Below are 13,518 nucleotides of genomic sequence, written 5' to 3'. Positions count from 1 at the left end.
TGGTTTCTCTCGCTTGACCCACTTAAGGTACACGAAGATGATGGAAATTGCGTACATTTATAGGGTAAAGAGAGGACCGGTTTGCTTTATTCCTTTATAACTCAACTTCCCATCAAAGTAAGAGTTAATTCAATAGGAAACCACTTCTCTTAATTAATTAACCAACAGTTTATTAAGGATTAAGATTAAATAATCTCATAACTTAAGGAGTCTAATAAATACTCATATGTGCCATGTCATGTGGGACATTAAATTCTTACAGAGCGGGCATGTTTGGTACAACTTTTTAGGTACTAAAGGTACTTTTTAAGCTCTTTAATGCAATTTCAAACATGAGATTGCGTTTGAGAAATAGAGCTTTCAAGTCAAAAAAACGCTTTTGATTCTCAAAATAGCTAAAATGCACTTTTGTCAAAAGCTTAAAAATGAATTTTTTTTTTCTCAAAAGCCTTTTTTTGACTTAAAAGCTTTATTTCTCAAACGCAATCACATGTTTGAGATTGCATTAAAGAGCTTAAAAAGTACCTTTAGTACCTAAAAAGTTGTACCAAAAAAGAGCTTAAAAAGTACCTTTAGTACCTAAAAAGTTGTACATAACAATGTACAACTTTTTAGGTACTAAAGGTACTTTTTAAGCTCTTTAATGCAATCTCAAACATTAGATTGCATTTGAGAAATAGAGCTTTCAAGTCAAAAAAACGCTTTTGATTATCAAAATGGGTAAAATGCACTTTTATCAAAAGCTTAAAAATGAATTTTTTTTTCTTCTCAAAAGCGTTTTTTTGACTTGAAAGCTTTATTTCTCAAACGCAATCTCATGTTTAAGATTGCATTAAAGAGCTTAAAAAGTACCTTTAGTACCTAAAAAGTTGTACCAAACAAGAGCGGGCATGTTTGGTAAAAAAATTTCAAAAGTACTTTGAATTTTTTACTCTAAAAATGGGGAAAACACACATTTGATAAAAGTTTAAAAATGAAGCTTTTGCAAAAAAAAAAAATTTTAACTTAAAAGTTTTATTTCTCAAGCATGCTCTAAGTGTCCACGTTACCATTCACCAACGGTTACAACAATTAATGAATCATGACGGGGGCATTTTTAAAAAGGCGCAATTTTAAAGGTCATTTTATCAAATATTTAATTGTGTATTTAAAAGTTAGGTTTTTCAAATAGTATGTTTTAATTTTTTTTTATTTTAAATCGCACTTTTTTAAATTGCAAACTCAGACAAACCCTAAGTCTCTAAAACCGTACGTGATTGGCAAGGTTTAAAGGTGAAATTGTGATTTTAAATGTTAAGCTGTGATTTTTTAGATCAATCAGTTAACTAAGTTTGTTTTAACATACTAATTAAAAACCACTTAATAAGATGAAACTACGATTTTACTAAATGCAATAGACAAGTCAATCTCCTTCATGACCGAAGAATAGAGTACGTCTTCATGTTTACATTCACCAACTATGACCGGCAAGGTTTAAAAGTGATTATTATAGTGATTCTTTTTATTGTTTGTTTAGGTTTAAAAGTGATCATTACAGTGATTCTTTTAAAGAAATGATTTATCCCAAAAAAACTCAAAATAGTAGCCAATAAAAAAAAAAGGTAGTAAAAAACATTCAAGAAAACACCAATACAAACCTTCATGAGTGACTTCAACATGGGCAATAAAGCAAACCGGTAGTCAAACATACATACGTACCAACCCAGTTTGCATCCCAGTCTGCCGGGCAACAAGAGTTGCCAGGATTATAGCATCAAGTTGACAAAGCCGCAACACTCGACATGGTGAGTATCAAGACATTATCTTCTACACCAACTCAACAACAGAATGATACTCTAGATCATAACAAATGTTTCAATCTTTACATAACAATATCTTCTATTAAGTTGAATCTTAAAAGAAGATATTAACAATATCTCATTTTTCTATGTAAGTTTTGGGACATAGTTGGATCTTCAATCAAGTGCATTCGAAGGCTTTTAGTGGTACTTAAAGAATTATATGAGTCTGAAACACACATAAAGCATTACTTGACTTCCTTCTGAAAAATAATAGCATTACGACACAGAAGCATTAAAGCTTTCAAGCTAAAGAAGAATCCTTGAAGAAGTTGCACCTCCTCTTCTTGTTGATGATGAGGTTATGGATTCAAGAACCACTGGATGTGTGTAATGTACCAATCAAATAACTAATTAAGGAGCAAAAAATTCATTGGACCATATTGTTACCGAGATTAGTTCATAAGCAATGTGCTAGCCATGCGATGGTTTGAATGTTGGACCAGAAAGAGATTTGTACACCCAAGAATGTTTTTTCTTATACAACTTGTTAGTGTTTGTTAATCCTGCATATTGTTTTGCTTATAGTTTCAATTTTAATTATTATATCTGGTCTCTTGTTTAATTTGTTTGGTCTAGATCAGTTATCTTGCTGTTTTTTTATGCTCCTTAATTTACTTTATGAGGGTGAACTTTCCTCTCCTTAGTTTTTTTTTTTTATAAAAAAAAAAAAAACCTTTGGCCTTTAATATTAATTTTTAGGGTAAATATATCATAAATCATTGGGTTAACGCGTCAAAATTTTTTTGTCCCTAAGTTTTTTTTTTTTTTTTTGAAAATTTATTCCCTGGGTCAATCGAAATGCCAATAAAATCATTGCCGTCAAATTTTTTTTAACTTCCGTTAATGCCACGTCAGCATAATAATTTTTTATTAATTTAATTTAAAAATTAAATTTAAAAATAATAAAATTAAAAAAACAAAAAACAAAAATTCGAAGGGTTGGCTGGCCACCCCAAACCTTCACTTGCTTGCATTCTGATTTTGTTTGATTAATCACAAATCCTTAATTAAACTCTTGGATTCTCCTAAAAAAGAGAATTACAAAATGTAGCACAGTTATAATCAGCTTTGATCATTTGGGGAAATAATCATCACTTCAATCTTTCACAAATTACAAAATCAAACAAAATCATTTTATTCCTTGATTTTCAATTTATAATTTTATTCTTCTATGCAATATTTTGTTTCATATATACTATGGAGTTAATAAAGAGTGAGATTCAATCTTCTATAAAGTTATACGAGAAAAGCCTTCTATAAAGTTATACGTGAGAGACCATTAAAGAACAAATTTACCTTTTGAGACATGCGATTTCTCTGCCACTTGATTTCCAATTGAATTTCTTAACCTGCTTCTACTTCCTTCATAATGCTCCATATGATTTCCAACTCAGCAGCACCCTCAGTCTTATCATCATCTTCAGTCTTATTCTTGAGTAGCTCTGTCCACCGTTAAGAGGGATACATAAACACCTTGTGGACTGTACACTGAAATTTGTTCAATTTTTCTCTTTTCCTTGACACATAAGCACTCAACCTTCTTCAATGATTCCTCATATCTTAAATTTAACTAATACTTCAAAATTAATTTGTTCCCTTTTCCTCTTTTCTTTGACACATAAGTTCTCAACCTTCTTCAATGGTTCCTCATATCTTAAATTTAATTAATACTTCAAAATTAATTTGTTCCATTTTCCTCTTTTCCTCGACACATAAGCTCTCAACCTTCTTCAATGGTTCCTCATATCTTAAATTTAATTGATACTTCAAAATTTAATTCACAATAATATAAACCTAACTTTAGGGATATTTGTATTATTGAAAAGAAAAAAAAGTAAATATAAAAATATCCCTAAAGTTGGAGAGAAAGTAAAATAATATATTATTCTAAAAATAACATTCAAATATTACGTTCAATTCTTTCCATTCTTGTGCTGATATTCACTGTCAATATATTCAAGACAAGCAAAATTGATCTTAATCACAGTTTCTCGGAAAATAAGCATGTATAAATTCTTGAAAAATCCATATATACCAGATACGACATCGTTTACCTGCAATCTCCATCTCTGTTTTTCCCAAAAAAAAAAAAAACATGTAGAAATTTTCGAAAAACCATTATATACCATATACAATATCATTTACTAGCAATCAAACATGTAAAATTGATATCTATCACCGTTTCTCAGAAAACAAATAAGTATAAATTCTTGAAAAACCTTATATACTATATTACACTTTTTATCAACAACCAAAAAGGTGAAATTGATCTTCATCACCGTTTTTCGGAAAACGAAAACGTAAAAAATCTCAAAAAACCCTTGTGTACCTACCATATACGACACCGTTTACCAAAAATCAAATAGTTAAAATTAATTTTAATCACCGTTTCTCGAAAAACAAACACGTGAAATTCTCGAAAAACCTTTTATACCATATACTGATCATGCAAAAATGACATAATTTACCTGAAACCAAACATGTAAAATTATTGCATACAATTGATGTTCATCATCGTTTCTCGGTAAACAAACACAACAAACAGGTAAAATTGTTGCATAAAATTGATGTTTCTCGAAAAACCCTTATCTACCATATACGACACCGTTTACTTACAATCTCAATCACCATTTCTTACAAAAAAAAAAAAACACGTAGAAATTCTTGGAAAACCCTTATACACCATATACAACATCGTTTACTAGCAACCAAATAGGTAAAATTGATCTCTATCATTGTTTCTCAAAAAACAAACATGTATAAATTCTCGAAAAACCCTTATATACCATATATCACACAGTTTACCAACAACCAAACTAGTGAAATTAATAATACGACACCGTTTACCAGAAACCAAACATGTAAAATTAATCTCCATCGCTGTTTTTCAAAAAACAAACACGTAAAATTTTCGAAAAACCCTTATACCATATACTAACCATGCAAAGGCTCATAACATTTATTTACTTGAAATTTTCTTCATTCAAAGGCCCACAAAATATCCAAAAATTGTGACCAAATGTGATCATTAACCCACTCAAATATTCCATACATTTTGAGTCGCTTTAAATGTTTGATAACTTGACCTTCGAAACTTAGAAAAATCATATCTCTTTCAATTTAAATCCAAATGACATGAAATTTGACTTAAAATTTTCTTCACTCAAGCGCCAACAACATATCCAAAAATCATAACAATCCAAAACTTTTTAATACCTTAAAAGTCTCATGAAATTCTATGGTTATGTTTGATTTGAATTTCTGCTTTGACATTTGTTTGTTATGTGAAAGTTTTTGCATGTAATCGGAAAGTTAGTGAATGACATCAATTGGATGTTTATGAAGGGGATTTGAGATGGGTGGCACACCTACTTTGAATAATTCATATTTGTACTTTTTGAGATATATTTGTGTTTCGCTTATATACACTTTGATTTGAGATATATTGAAATATATTTGTTTCCAAAATTTATGATGAGCTTGTCTAATTTATTATTGTTGTCTTATATTTTTTTTAGATCCCCTTAATATGTTTATCAATAATAATAATAATGAGAAAATACTTTAGGATTCCAAATTATGTTGATCAAGTTAGCATTCCAGATTATGTCGATCAAGTGATATGTATTGCATGGATGATAAATTAGTTGCAAAAATAAATATAGATTGAAGGTTTCATATGGCATTAAGATTTCGAAAAAAGATAAATTAATGAAAATGATAAATTAATTGCCCAAACTATCTAAGGATTAAATAAAACCAAAATTTATTTATTTATCAATTAATTGGCAATTAATTTATCATTTTCATTAATTTATCATTTTTCTATATCTTAATTCAAAACTTCAATCTAGTCTTATTTTTGCAACTATTTTATCATCCATGTAATACATATCAGTTGATCAACATAATCTGGAATCCTAAAGTGTTTTATTATTATTATTATTATTATTATTATTATTGATGAACATATTAATGGGATCTAAAAAATATAAAACAACAATAATAAATTAGACAAAAATTAACTATAACAAGCCTGTCGTAAATTTTGGAAACAACTATATCTCAAATTAAAATGTATATGATCAGTAGTCAAAACATATGTATATCTCAAAATGTATGCAATTAATGCAAATGAATATCTGCATCTCAAGAACATATTAACATATCTCAAATCAAAACAAAGAAACACGAATATATTTACAAATATGTGTGTCACCCATCTCAAATCCCGTCATCTTATTGTGCATCCGATTGATTTCCTTCACTGACTTTCCAATTACTCGCAAAAACTTCTCATCAATTTCAGCACCCGCTCTGCCCCTCTTCGTCCACCCGATTCTATGCAACGCTTCCACAGCCGTGTCTTTCTTCGTCGATGATTCTTCAAGAAAGGCATGCAACCTCGTTAAAACCTTCTCACAACAGACAACCATCGTTTGTGAACATCTACGCAGCATCCTAAAATTATCTTTACACCGAGCACTCCGATGCTCTCATTATCGCTCTCCATCAAAGCCCCCATAGAATCAACGTCTTCTTCGCTTTTAAAATTTTGCTTGTGACCTAAAATTTCTTTTCCACACATCTTTAGCAAATAGGAGGCAACATATTTCTTAACCTATAAACAAAACATAAATTAATTCAAAATTCAAAATGCAAATCAAGCACAATTAATAGAAATAAGTTACCGTCTCATCTGGATGGGTGAGGAGGGGTGAAAGAATGCCAGAAGGAGCCGACCACATTGAAGTTGAATGGCCATATGAGGCTACAGATCTGGACTAGGAGGCCTGTGTCTTACAGACGAACTTTTTGATGGACATTGTTGAGAGCCGCAGCCAACTTCGAGCCGACTCCAAGATTGGTTAGTGTGCGGATCGTGTGTTGGTTATCAGTACCAATAAATTAATTTTGGTTTTATTTAATCCTTAGATATTTTTGGCAAGTTTTCATATGGCATTAAGATCTCGAAAAAAGATAAATTAATAAAAAATAATAATAATAATTGCAAATTAATTGATAAATAAATTAATTTTGGTTTTATTTAATCCTTAGATATTTTTGGCAAGTTTTCATATGGCATTAAGATCTCAAAAAAAGATAAATTAATAAAAAATAATAATAATAATTGCCAATTAATTGATAAATAAATTAATTTTGGTTTTATTTAATCCTTAGATATTTTTGGCAAGTTTTCATATGGCATTAAGATCTCGAAAAAAGATAAATTAATTAAAAATAATAATAATAATTGCCAATTAATTGATAAATAAATTAATTTTGGTTTTATTTAATCCTTAGATATTTTTGGCAATTAATTTATCATTTTTCGAGAAAAAATCAAATAAAACATTTTATATTGGTTCAGGGGCCTCCATGCACATAATGTGTAGGATGCCATCCAGGAAATGAAAAACTCAAATCATCCAAAATTACCATTCTCTTTCCCTGTGGCACCCAAAATTTGTTCCGCACATAATCAAAACTCAAAAGCATAAAATGGTGAATTCTCAAGTAAGTATGCGATTGAAAATCTTTAATTCTGCATGCAGGGGGAAATTGCATGAAGGGGGAAATTGCATGAATGCTACCATGCAAAATGCGATTGAAAATCTTTAATTCTGCATGCAGGGGGAAATTGCATGCAGGGGGAAATTGCATGCATGCTACCATGCAATATGCGATTGAAAATCTTTAATTCTGCATGCAGGGGGGAAATTGCATGCATACTACCATGCAATATGCGATTGAAAATCTTTAATTCATTCAATTTGTGCCCTAAAGTTACGGAAAGAAACGCATGTTCTGTACATCTATAAATAGCATTCTTTACTTTTAACTTTTTATTATACTTTGTTTTTTTTCCCCTCCCACTCTCCCTCACGCAGTGTTTCCCTTCCCTTTCCCTGCATTCTCCATTTCTCCCTCACCTCCCTGCAATGGATTTGTCACCGGAGAATGTGATTCACCAGCTGGAATCTAACCAGCCAAAAGAGTTGCTGAATGCTCTGAACGTGATCACCGGTCTTTGTCTTCGTGACCAACGCACGCCAGTTGATCTTGGACTCCTCCCGAAGTTGGAAGCGGCTCTCAACAACGTCCAACAACAAGCTCGTTCGGAACACGCTGGCATCCTAGTCCAGATGGTGAAAGTGATTGGCTACCTTATGCGGCCATACAAGCTCTCATCCCCTCCTCACTCATCCAGATGATGAGGTAATTTAATTTTATTTGTGCTTGATTGATTTGCATTTTGAATTTATTCATTTTTTTTTTGTTTATAGGTTAAGGAATCGGTTGCCGCTTGCTTGTTAGAGATGTGCAAAAATGGACATGTACGTAGCAAGTACCGTCCGGACGGTGATGCAGACGAGACTTCAGACAAAGCTCTCGGGTTTTCCTGTATTGCTATCTCGTCTGGACGGTGGTGCAGACGGGGTTCAGACGAAGCTTTCTGGAAACAATTCATTCTTCTCGTTTGCACCACGTCCGGACGAGAAGAATGAATTGTTTCCAGAAAGCTTCGTCTGAACCCCGTCTGCACCACCGTCCAGACGAGATAGCAATACAGGAAAACCCGAGAGCTTCGTCTGAAGTCTCGTCTGCATCACCGTCCGGACGAGATAGCTATACGAGAAAGTCTGAGAGCTTCGTCTGAAGTCTCGTCTGATGTACCGTCCGGACGCAATAGATATGACAGAAACCCGAGAGCTTCGTCTGAATCAGCGTCTGCACTACCGTCCGGACGCGCCGCTCCAGAGAACTAGAATTAGCATATTTAACCTAGCTTCGTCCGAACGGTCATTGATGTCGTTCGGACGACTAGTAAGTTGCAGGTATATTTTACGAAGAAACTAGTTCTCGTTCGGACGAGTAGTAGGACGAGCTTACTACTCGTCCGAACGCCTTATAGCAGATAAGGTTGTTAGCTTTCAAATTTGTATTTTGGTTGGACTAGGAGTCCAGTTTCTATATATATGAAACTGTGCATAGAAGTAAATGGACGATTTCTAATTAGGTTTTAAGAGATCTTGGGCTTAGAAAGGAGTTGAAGAAATCGAAGTCAACCGGAGTTCCGGTGAAAGGAGATCACGTAGAAGGAACAATCCAGATGTTCTGGAAGAACTACTGCGGTAGTAGATAAGTGGGTCGCTTGTCTGGTATACTTGAATGTCAAAGTGCATAGGTTATGTGAGTCTTCAACATTAAGATATTTCTTGTTATTCTACTGATTTAGTTGATTTCCTGGGTTTGGCTGCCCCGGAGAGGTTTTACATTTAGAGAGTTCTCTAAATGGTTTCCTCTTCGTAAACAAATCTTTGTGTTTGTTGATGGTTGATTTATTTCCGCACATGATTGTTTAAATTGGGAGTCGATTAGTTTTTCACTTTGTTTTTTTTCCCTCCCACTCTCCCTCACGCAGTGTTTCCCTTCCTTTTCCCTGCATTCTCCATTTCTCCCTCACCTCCCTGCAATGGATTTATCACTGGAGAATGTGATTCACCAGCTGGAATCTAACCAGCCAAAAGAGTTGTTGAATGCTCTGAACATGATCACCGGTCTTTGTCTTCATGACCAGCGCACGCTAGTTGATCTTGGACTCCTCCCGAAGTTGGAAGCGGCTCTCAACAACGTCCAACAACAAGCTCGTCCGGAACACGCTGGCATCCTAGTCCAGATGGCGAAAGTGATTGGCTACCTTATGCGGCCATACAACTTCAATCAGATTGGCCCCTTTTGACATGCTCTCATCCCCTCCTCACTCATCCAGATGATGAGGTAACTTAATTTTATTTGTGCTTGATTGATTTGCATTTTGAATTTATTCATTTTTGTTTTGTTTATAGGTTAAGGAATTGGTTGCCGCTTGCTTGTTAGAGATGTGCAAAAATGGACATGTACGTAGCAAGTACAATTTCGAAAGAGTAGAAGACATTGAATTTGTGGTGGCTTTGATGGAGAGCAATATTGAAAGCATCAGAGTGCTCGGTGCAACTATTGTTGGAGAAGGGTGCAAGGATATTCACAAACAACGGGTTGTTTGTTGTGAGAAGGTTTTGAGGATGCTTCGTGAGTTTCTTGAAGGATCACAGACGAAGAAAGAGGCGGCTATGGAAGCGCTGCGCAGAATCGGGTTTATGAAGAAGGGCAGAGCAGATGCTGATATTGTGCGAGTGATTGGAAAGTCAGTGAAGGAACTGTTACGAACATTTTCATATTAGGCTAGTGTTATTAATTTTATGTATTAGGTTTACGTTATGTTAGAATAAGTCGGCTAACCCTAGTCGTATTAGGGTTATTATATTGTATTTATTTTATTCCATTCAGCCATAGTTTATATTCTAATAATAAAAACTGATCCCTAGAAATATTATAGGCGATTATGTTATGAATAAAATAAGTAGAAAATTAATTATATAGTTGTTTTGTTGGGCTTGTGATATATAGTTAATTATTGTCTAATTTAGTTTATTGTTGTCTTATTTTTTAAATATTTGCTAATAGATGAAACAAAAAATAATATCGAAAATTGGAGGAATATATAAGAGATAATTGTAAATTCTTTTTCACTACCAAACCGAGTATTAAATATTAATTATTAAAAAGTGTGTTAACACATAGAACACTTGTGTGTTTACATGAGGACAACTAGTGGATTTTTCATGAGAAAAACTTTAACGTGTCTGTCCACTTAAATTAAAGCGACCCATTTACTAATCCAAAAAAAAAAAAAAGCGACCCATTTAAGATCATATGAGCGCAATTAATAAATGCCAAAGAGATCGAAGAGAGAGACCATGCCACTTGTTCATTAAATGCTACGTACGTGGACGCGCAAGTTAGCCACCTCTATACATGTCCGATTGGCTGCTCACACGTTAGCCCAACAGGCTCTACATGATTCGATGGATAGTGTATGGTGGAGTGATCCTCCGGATTGTATTCAAATGATACTTGAGGCAGAACGCTCTGGTTCTGATTCCTCCGAAATAAGTCAATAAGATGAAACTTGATTCTCAAATATACATGTCCGATTTAATTTTAGAGTTAAAACATAATTTTATGTTATATAAACTTTTTAAAATACTTATTAATATTAATTTTATATATAAATAAGATATATCAACTTTGAAACATGCATGACCGTAAAGTAAAATATTATTGATTCGATCTATATATTTATATTTATCAACTTGTAAGTGTTGCAATAAATAAAAGAAATATATGTCCATATCTGATATCCCACATAAAAAGAGTTTTTTCATTTTATTTTTTTTTTCTTTTTGGGTTGGCCGTACGTTTAAAAATGTCTGACTCTCATCTCCATCTTCACCATGGAAGCAGGGCTTCTAAGGCCTCACCCACAACTCTCCTCTCTTCAAATTTTCTTCAAAAAAACCACTGCCACCTCTGCGTTCTCAGAAAATCAGAACAGAGGCGTGGAGACCAAAGACAAAGAGCTCAGTACGTGAAGCTTAAAAATGGAAACAAAATTTTGTACAAAGGAGAGTTCTTTGTCTCTTGTGGGGGGACTAACTAGAGGAAAAGAATACCAGCTTTAAAGAGCTGGTGCTCGACGTGTAGCACTTTTTTCTTGCCCATTCGACCAGTAGCACTATTTTCTTTCCTTGGTTTTTTATTTTCCTTTTGTTGTACTCAATGTTTAGCATTTTGATCATGTAATTTATTTTCATGATTATGAGTGACTAATCTTTTTAATTAGCTAGCTAGGGCTATGTGTGAAACTTAATATTTTTGTTATGTGTTCTTCATAGATTAATGATTGGATGTTGGGAATGATTTTAATTTGAGAACGATTCTATATGTTGACAAGTTGTTTTTGATTCATTATCTTTTTTTGTTTATATCAAATGCTTACTTTTTGTTTGAATTTATAGTGAAAATTGAATACACCCTTTGCTTTTGTTTCTAATTTTGTAGATGGTGCCTTTTGTAGACCAGTGGTTCGTTATATGGTGTATTGATTTGCTTTATCTTCGTCTTTAAAGCTGCTGACTTCTTAGGTAAGTTTCTCTATTAAATTTGGTCGATACATTTGATGTAGATGATATTCTCAGTGTCTTGAATAAGCTAAATGGTGAATTTGAACCAAAAAGAGAGTTGATAGCATTGCTTTATTCTATTGTACTAGAGCTTTCATAACTGCATTAGCACCTGACTTGCCTACTATAGTCGTTGGGCACTTTTTGTTTGGCATAGGATTCGACTGGTAATAGGCATCATATTTTTTTTAATCTTACAAGCTATATAAAAAGTAGCTTCTTTAGCCTCCTCTTTGTTGAGGAAATAAGTATTTTTCAACTTGATATAGTACATTTTCCTTTTATATATGGTGTAAAAGAAATGCATAGAAATGCCTTAAGTCTCCGCTTTAAAATTGGTTAAGAGCATTCTCTTTCCAAAGACCACAGTAGAGAAGATAATCTTATGCCTACTAATAAATGAAGCTTCTTTATGATTGGATATTTTTATATAAACTTCAATATTTCCTGTTTCTCCATGTTAATTTTCATCATTTAGGTTCTTCCTTGTTTAGTTTTTATGGACGCATGTTTGTTTCTATTTGCAACATTGAGATGAGATGACTGAGAATTAATATTTAAATAATTTGATAGATAGAGACCAAACCATATTACCCGAAGTAGAAATTCATATAAGATTTTTTTTTTTTAATCTAAATTTAGTCGCATGCATATGACTATTTGCCAAGTATTAGTTACTCAACACATGAAAATAAAATAATAATAATAAAATAAACATTGTTAATTGTAAACTTGCTATGTTTTATTTGTCTTATAGATCTTTGTTACGAGTTTCTCTTTTTTTCAGCATGACTTCGTTTGTGGGAAGAAGTTTATAGAGAAATTGAGGAAGTAATTGCCCAATTCTTGAGTTTTATTTCATATCTTTGTCTGAGTTTAAATGGAATTTAATTTTGATATTTTCAAATATAACCTTTTTTTAAAATGAAAAAAAAAAAAAAAAAAATTATTTTGACATTGTCTTCGGCTGTTTGGATCTTTGAGAAAGGTATTAGATTCTGATGGGCCCTTTGAAAATCCAACAACTTGAGAATTGATCAGTCGAACCACGTAAATTAAAGAGAAGTTGCTTAGCAAATTGGCCCATTATAAAGTTTTTTCTTATAAATTATTTATTATATTACATGGAGTGATTTGTAATTTAAGATAACTACATAGACCCATAAAGTATTTATTATACTAAATGGACATGGACTAATTAATTTTATATTTATTCCTTCAATTAAATCTAAATTAATGAAAAAGTATTCTACAATTAATTAACAGAAAGGTTGAAAAAAATATCCCAATTTTTAGTTTGGATAAAATTTAGTTTTAGACTCACCACAACCTTTACTCAACCCAAAACAAACTTCAGTAGTCTCTCATATTTTATCTTTTATTAAGTCGCTCTTTAAGGTTTAAAATTGATGGAATCAATCCTTGAGGTTTATTTTTTTATTTGAGAGTTATATTTTTGAGAAAACTACACTTACCCCGGCCCCTCAATGTACCACCTTAGTTGCAATGTTCCTACAATCTTTCAATTTGGTTAACCTCTCATTTGGGGTTGCAATGTCCATCTTATGCCCAAAAAGATAAAAATGCCCATAAAAATTCAAGAAAAAAAC

General features: G+C 32.5%; 1 non-coding gene across 1 annotated transcript; it reads right to left on the bottom strand.

Annotated features, from left to right (window-relative positions):
• Positions 1-2,847: 2,847 nt before the first annotated feature.
• On the bottom strand, positions 2,848-2,942 carry LOC132164824 (small nucleolar RNA Z103). Its single transcript, XR_009438427.1, has one exon. It is a non-coding gene; the product is annotated as a small nucleolar RNA Z103 (small nucleolar RNA).
• Between the last annotated feature and the right edge of the window lie 10,576 nt (positions 2,943-13,518).

Source organism: Corylus avellana, chromosome ca10, assembly GCF_901000735.1.
Source record: "Corylus avellana chromosome ca10, CavTom2PMs-1.0".
In the NCBI taxonomy this organism is placed as follows: domain Eukaryota; kingdom Viridiplantae; phylum Streptophyta; class Magnoliopsida; order Fagales; family Betulaceae; genus Corylus; species Corylus avellana.
Note: the sequence above shows the minus strand (reverse complement) of the source record. Positions and strands in the feature narration are given on the sequence as shown.